Raw genomic sequence first — 8,851 nt, forward strand, 5'->3', positions numbered from 1 at the left:
CGGCTCTAAAAGATCAACTTTAGCTTCACTTCTTTCATCCATTTCAGACTGAGATGCAATAACCATTTGCATTGGCTGATGACACTCTTGATAATTCTCCCCTTTTGGAAGCATCAGATTTGGGAGGAGAGTTAGTCAGAGGGGAATGAGTTTTTGGAGGAGGATATGATGGTGGTGCAAGTCGTGGAGGAGGGTTTGTTGATGGAGGAGGAGGTGGAGGAGGGTTATCACCTGGAGAGTTTGGTGGAGTGTCATCAACAACCATATCATCATCATCTTCACCATCCAAGGCCATAAGTCTATTCATTGTAGCCACATTCCTTTTAACTTTAGTCAATCTTTTATTCATTGACTGAGTTAACTGCACAATTAAGGAGAGTTGGATTCTCCTTGTTCAACCTGATGAAGAACAACAACACTAATGGGTGATGATGTAGGAGGAACCGTTTCAATTTGATGGACTATATCAGATTGAGGAGAAGAGATGGTTTGGGGGAAGGTTCGTCCTGGATCATTGGTTTAGTAGTATCTCCAATGGGAGGGGTTAATACATGATGTTCAGTGTCATCAGCAGGAGAAGTAGATGAAAAACCTATTTTTCTTGTTTTTCCTTAGAGGAGAATTCATATTCTGAGTGAAGTCATCTCCATTGTCTGCTGCTGAAATATTTTCATCTTTATCAGTGTCTTCTCCCTTATCATCTCCTTTTTCATAACCAACTTTTCAATTCTCATTATCATTACCTTCTTCATCACCAGCATCATCATTGTCATCATCCTCCTTAGAGTATGAGGATTCAACAACATAGGGATTATCAATCCACTTTCGCATTCTTGCAGTAACAGACAAATCATCAATAGATGGGGTATCATTGATGATTTTCGAGGAAAGAGTAGGAATAGGAATGATGATCCCATGACTTTCAACATAGCCTTCTTCACGAGATAAGATCAACCCAAGCCAGCGTGGGTAGGGAACATGCATTGGTCTCTTGTTTCCAGAACAACATTCAATTAGCTAATCAAGAAAGATTTGAGCAAAATCCAGTTTCTTGTTGTAAACAATGGCGTATAAGATTCTTTGCTCAAGGAGATTCAGTTGATCTGAACTTCCAGCCATGTGACCAAGACATTTTTCAATCACATCAATTAAATATTTCCATCCTGTATTGAAACATTGACGAAGAGTGTTCTTGTAGTGATCATGAGTGAGGCCCTCGAGTTTGAAGTTATACCCTAGTTTTCCAAGAACAATCTTGCAGCTATTTTCAAAAGGAGCTTTAGAGTATCTATCATATAGAGGAAGGCAAAGAGCAGTTGGAATGGTTTCCATATCAATAATAACCCTATATTGACGATCTCCAATGGTTCCAGAGATGGTTCGAGCAATGGTATCAACAGAGCATGTGTAGTAGAACTCACATACTTGTTTAGGGTATAAAGGTTCTGGAAATTCGTAGAATGCATACCGAAGTGGGCCGCTTTTAAAAAATTCGACAAAGTCTTCCCTTCCAGAATTCACGAATTGCTTTGGTATATCATCTGAGAATGCCACATTTGTTGATTGAATGATGAAGGTGGCATCAGAAGCATGAGGACCTTTGATGGCGTTAGGGCTGGGAGAAAACTTGTAAAAGGGATTTAACATGGTGAAAGATGTACGGAAGATGACGACTGAGAGCCTTTTGAGAGAATGACAATTGCTTTTGAATCGCTAGTGAAATTGACCTAGAGCGGTGAATTCCCAATTTATACCCAAAAATTATCTTCTTTCATACATAATCATAAGACAAGAGATATGCGCCGTAAAAATCTCGTATCCCAAGATAATGATGAACTTATTTATGCATTTCAAAATTTACCATTTAGATTAAATACATACTTTAGACACATCATCAGCATGAATGTAATCAATTAGTGTGAAGATTGATGATTATCTACGTGGTTTGAGATGTCTCCTGATAGTGTGGGTTATGTTAACCATTCACTGACATAGTGTTTCGAGATCTCATCAGTGTCTGGTTTCATATGCTGAATCATAAATCTCTTTTATTAAAAGAAAAATGGAAAGAATGGATAGGTTCATGTAATACAGGACGAACAATGATATATGCATCGGCACAGATTTGTCAAGTTCTCATTAACATATGGTATATTACGTTGAATCATTAAACTTTTAAGAAGAATATAATGGCAAGAAGGGGTTTAATCCTAGCATCATAGAGCTGATTACAGTCCTGGCAAGAAGAATATAATCATCAAACGTTGAATCATCAGTGTGTGGTTTTACATAGTGAATCATCAAGCTTTGTGGAGGAGAAGTAGGATGTCTTATTCACGTTGAGGTGAAATCAAAGTGAATCTTTGACAGTGATAACCCATCAGCAAGAAGGGGTTTAATCCTGGCATCATAGAGCTGATTACAGTCTAGAATCAAATATTTACCGTTAAATCATAATGGTACCATGTCTACGTCAAACTAGGAGGTCAGGGACATGAACAACCCTTTATCATCTAGGAACCTGACAAGTATCTCTTATGTTGATGACTATGCAATCAGGGTAAGCCATTGGGTTATGCTCAACGTTTCATCACAACATGATACTTGGTGCATACAGGAAGTATGCTTCCAGGGATAGGGACAGGGTTAGTTAAAGATGATTAACTTAAAAATAATAAAAACCCTAGCCTTTTTATCAATATTGTTCATTTGGACCAGACTATCTCACTTTTTGAGATTTTAGACAATGCTAGACAATCTGCGTGAGAGGGAGACTCAATGTTCTCAGCAGATGGTCTCGCTGATGAGAGACTTAGAGAGATTTAGTCACATACAACAACATGCGTCTAGGGACGATGATTTGTCCAAAGTTGCATACTAGGCTAAAAAATGCCACCGTCAGATTCCTTTTATATAAAATGGTACAAGAGAATAATATAAGAATACAAAAAGAATTAGTCAAACAAGAAATAATTTAGATAGAAAGATGTGCAACTTTTTTAGAAAGGTGACAAAGATTTGATCCATCGAATCTTTGGAATTGAATGGTCATTAATGTCGTTCCATTTCCGAGATATCTAAAACTTGAAATTTCAGCTAGAAAAGAGAACAAACAAGATCAAACATATCACACACAAATAACACAAATCATAGAAAACAAGAGAAAGAATGCCATCAGTCGTTGAGGTTCTGTAGATCGATTCCAAGCTTCATGTTCACCAAGAACAAAAGAAGAACATTAATCAGTCTTTGTAAACAACGAGTTAAGGGGATTCAATCTTTGTAACCTTCGAGTTATAAGAGTCACCAAGACAACACTCGAAGGTTCCATTCATTAAGATCCCTGAAGGAAGAGAAGGTGGGATGACTGTCTCCTTTGAGGGGATGAAGTTACAGTGACAACGTCTCTGGAAAGTAGTCGATCCAGGTCAGCTAACTTCATATCATCTCATTGAAACCAAAATAGATTGTTCAAGACAGAAGACATATGTGCCCAGAAGAACATCCTTGGCACAATCATCCCCTATATGTTCTTATCAACGTGAGCATTAGTGACGGTGTGAGAGTTGTTGGTGCTGAATAAAAGATACAGAGTTAGCGTCAACGGGATTTCACAAGTGGAGTGACGCATTCAAGGAATGACAAGCTGATTCCTTCAAAGTAGATCCGTCAGAGAAGGTCACTATTGAAGGAGAAGATCATGTAAGAAATTCTAGCAGAAAATGAAAGTGTATTCACAATGTATACTTCTTTGATAAGGAATACAAAAGTTTTTAAATGCAAGAAAACCAAAATATAAATCAAAAGTATAGAAACTTATGTTCAAAGTTTTAAAAATAGTAAATCATAAAACAAAAGTAAAATATCAACGTCAAACTCAACATATCAAACCATATAAATATCGTTCTCCCTAAGAGCAGAAAACACGATTTTGTTTTCAGCATCAAGCACTTTTCCCTCATGTCGGTTGAAAAGAAATTTGTAACCAGTGTCACAAAGTCAACGGATGGAGATGAAGTTTCCTTTAAGTCCATCTACATAGAATATGTCCTTCAGCTTAAACTTCCTGCATTCAAAAGTTCAAACACTTGAAACAGCTCTTCAACTATTGTCAACAAACGTCACCATTAGACCATCTTTCTTCACAAAATTTGTTAGGAGAGACTTGTAAGCGATCAGGTTTCTAGATCTTCCAATATCTAGGTACCAAGTTTGACCTAGATTTGGACTTCATTCAACGTCAACGTGAGAACTATCACCGTCACATATGCCATCAGGAGAATCATATACGAGTGTCATGAGACACTAAACGTTTAGCGCCTCATCGTCAGATGTATCTTCTTTATCCACCCAGTCTTCATGATCTTCCTATTTTACAATGAAAGCCTTTGGAAAAGAGATGTTTTATTTCTTTATATGAGCCACCAGCTTCCTGTACAGGACTTCATAGTTCTCAGGACTCTAGGCTTCTTTCTTCTCGTTGCAATCCGTTGTAAAATGGTCAGGGCTTCCACAATTAAGATAGTTACCTGAGCCTTTCTTATCTGAGATGGATCTGTTCTCTGAGCTGCCTCCCTTGAATTGAGCTCTTCTAACCCCGTTTGCTCTGCTTTCTTCATAACGCTTGACGATAAGTGTAGCGCTGGCAACAAGCTTATCGTTGAGATCTTTATCACTTTGTTCACCCTGATCTGAAATTTCTGATACGCTGATGTGTTTTATTGTTTCATTTCAAGACATCAGGGCAACATACTTATTCTTGTTTGATTCCATCATGATTTCCTTATGAAGATCTTTGGTCTCTTCATAATTTCATAGATTACCAAACAACGAATTCAAATCAATGGAATTGATCTTCTCACCGTTCTTAAAAACATCAGTGTGATGTTCCCAGCTCTTCCCAAGAGAATTGAGAAACTTTAGAACCAACTGTGATGAGTGCTTAACGATTCCCAGCCTGCACATATCCTTAACCAAAAAATTAAACCAATTGAAGGTTTGAGTAAGAGACTCACCTTGTTGAGCATAGAAATGCTTGTATCTTCGATTAAGGTTGTTGATGGTCATAGCCTGGACTTCAATAGTGCCTTCATAAGCCAGTTTCAGCGTTTCCATCATCTCTTGGGCTAATTCACAATTCTTTACGAGATGATACACATGGTGTGGTAGAGAATTTCCAATAGCGGCCCTGGCTTTTACATCCAGACTGGGCAGTCTTTTGTCATCGTCATCATAACTTCTTGTTGACTTTTGCTTTAGAGGGCCAAAAGTAGCGTTGTTTCCCTTGAGTTGCTACATAGGAACACGGGGACCCTTTTCAACGATATTTGTCATCTCATAGTCCATGGTTTCAAGAACCACCATGGCCTTGGTATTCCACATGGTGAAGTTATGTTCATAGAAGGGAGGTATTTTGTTGAGACCGCAGGATATGGAGTTGCTTGAATTTGACATGACAACTTGAGTATATCACAAACCTACTCTGACACCAATTGAAGGTTTGTATTATGATCGGATATACTTTAAGTATGAACAAGAAAGGTAAAACTAATCTAAATGAAATAATCAACATAAAGTAAATAACACAGAAGTTCTCTAAATGTTTCTTTCACCAAGAAAAGAGGTTTTGTCTTCACCAAGAAGACGAGGTTTGTCATAAAGACAATTGACACAAAGCCACAAACACTAGCACTACATTAAGGTTAGCCCTAATGTACTATATATACTAATCTATACATGTATATCCCTTAATTGATAAGATTATATCTAATCTATACTAAAAACTGATCCTATCATTAAGGCACGGGATCTGATCTATTGTATATTTATCTATAATAACTTCCTAATATAAAAAAGATTACAACAGAACAACTATAAGCTTAACATTGTTGAAGTTGTTAAGCTGGCGTTGGCGCTGTCGACTCGTAGACGATGAAGCTGATGGATCTACATGTTATGTGTTTGACTCACCAGATCATGAGGTGTGACCTTACACTAGCTTACTAGTTAACTGAGGTTAATGAAAACTCCTAAAGGCATAAAGCATGTAGCATTCGAGCATCAAGTAATCAGAACAATAATAACCTAAACAGGACATCCTATCACTAATTGTTCAGTACTAACAGGCTAGTCTAAAAGCTCATATGTAACATCCCAAAATTCAAGACCAAAAATTTCATTTTAATTTAATAATTCATAAAACAGCTTATTGAAAACATCATGAAGTTATCTCATATCATGAAAATCCATACACCATATGTCTCAAAACTTGTCCTAATATAATAATGTCAGAGTACAAAATCCCTAGAACATCATAGTGCGGAAAATTATGGTGTGATGCGCTGCTATCATGCCGGCTCCTTTCCCTTCGAAGAAGAAGGACCTGAAATTAAAACTGAAAACCATAAGCACAAAGCTTAGTGAGCTCCCCCATCATACCACATACCATACAATAAACATACTGTCTAACATGTCCGGGTACTGGCCTACCCCTTCAGTCTCTTTCAACCAGTAACTTGCCTAGCATATCAAGGTGCTGGCCTACCCCTTTGGTCTCTTTCAACCGGTAACTCGCCTAGCATATCAGGGTGCTGGCCTACCCCTTTGGTCCTTTCGACCGGTACCTTGCCTAGCATATCATGGTGCTCACCTACCCCTTCGGTCGTTTCGACCGGTACCGAGAACTATTTCACCCCTACTTCTACCTTGTAATCTCGTAGTACATAAACACATAAGACACATACTGCCTAGCATATCAGGGTGCCGCCCTATCCCTTCAGTCCTTTCGACCAATACTGGGGCCTATCCTACCCCTCCGACTACTTTAACATAATATCATAGCATGCTAGCACATAAATCATAACAGATAATGGCATACCAGATAATTATGACAAAGACAATCATCTTTACTATAACTCTTACTAGTGGGCTAGCATTGGTGCCTTTGACACACTTCTACTGGAAGGTAACTCACCTAAAATGTTGTGAAGTAGCTGAACTGTCCTCGGCTCTGAATCTGTCCCACTCAAACTCCTACATATAAAGATTTCCTTTAGTTACCCCCCTTTCATGCTCATAACCCCTTAGGGGTCAACTTTGGTCGAATTCAAAGTCAAGGTTAAGGTCAACACCCTGGTCAAAGGCAACATCTGGTCAAAGTCAACGTTTCAAGTTGACTCAACTCGCGTAGTTGACCTATCAACTCGTCGAGTTGACAAATCCGAAAACTTTGAACTCGCATTTCAACCCAAGTCATCGAGTTCATCTGTGGACTCGACGTGTCCCACGGTCTGTTAAGCCATCCTAACATATTAAGCTCTAATTCTTCAGATCCAAGCTCCATACTTCATGTACATGCTGGAAATGCCTTTTTAAGGGTAAAGTTTCCAACTTTACCCGTTAATAGTCCTTCCTAATGGTCTAGCTTAAACCCTAGTTCTTTAAGACTTGGATCTTGGTCCAAAAGCCATAATCCTCCAAACCAAAGCATGAAAACTTAGATCTAGGCCCTAGACACCATATGAACATGTAAAGTCTCAGACTTTCCCTCCATGCATGGCCTTTTGGGGCTTAAAAGGCCAAAATGAAACCTTAAAGCTTGCATAGGGCTTCCATGGCCATAAAGTTTGCACCTTTATGCCACAAAACCCCTTCTAGACCCTAGATCTAAAAGATAAATCACTTGGTACGTTCCTTTCCCAAGGGCCAATCTACTTGGACCAAAACTCAACAAAAGTGGATATGAAGAGATCTAAGAACACAATGGACAAGTTAGGAGCTTTTTACCTCTATTGAATCAGAAATGGAGCTTAACTTCTGGATCTACTCTCCTCCTTCAGGTCCTTGCTCTTTCTTCAAGGATCCTCTTCTTCAACTTCACAAAGAACACACAAAAATGGCACAAAAACACTCAAAAGTGGATTAGGGTTTCGTGGCTAGGGTTTGGGGTGATGGAGGTTGCAAAATGAGGCCAACCTTTGGAGGTTAAGGTGTTTAAATAGGGTGCAAAACCCTGAAATTAGGGTTTCACTCTGCCAGACCTACTCGTCGAGTTGGGGCTCCTAACTCGTCGAGTAGACTTCAAAACCAGCGTCCAAATCCATTTCCTACTCGACGAGTTTGGGCCTCCAACTCATCGAGTTCCTGACTAAAAAGATGAATAAAAATTATAATTTAAAAACATACGAGGAACCGGGCGTTACATCATACAGTAGGGATATAAAGGCAGCTCTCCTAGCATTCTATCATGCAAATACTTAGTATATCCTTAACCCCAACCAACATGTGACTCATAGATTCACAAATCATAACATATCGTAAGACATGTACGGGTATTTTTTGGGAAAACTTACTTGAGCTCGGCCGATTGCATGCACCAGACCATTTTTATTTTATTAGAAAACCCTTTTTATATAACATTTATTTTTGAAAAATTCTACCAAACCGTCAATTTGAGTTCAGACACACCCGGGCGTATGTCCGGATCCCTCAAACTAAGGCTTTGATACCGACTTGTAACACCCCAAAAATTAAGACCAAAGTTTTGATTTTAATATTAATAAGACCATTATCCAAAACAATATCATAAAACCATAATGAACTTACAGTATGTCAATAAACATCCAAATACATCAGAATCATATAAAATGCGGAACAATATAGTGTGTGTAATGCAGTCATCCCGAGCTCTTACCTTTTGAAATCGAGGTACCTGAAACATAAACTGAAAACCGTAAGCACAAAGCTTAGTGACTTCCCCAAGATACCACATACCATACAAACATATAGTTAAGCGTATATGGGTGCTCGCCTACCTCTTCGACCTATTTCGACCGGATATTGTCAAGCATAT

The sequence above is a fragment of the Lactuca virosa genome, chromosome 5 (genome assembly GCF_052849685.1).
Source record: "Lactuca virosa cultivar CGN04683 chromosome 5, Lactuca_virosa_CGN04683_v6, whole genome shotgun sequence".
In the NCBI taxonomy this organism is placed as follows: Eukaryota; Viridiplantae; Streptophyta; class Magnoliopsida; order Asterales; family Asteraceae; genus Lactuca; species Lactuca virosa.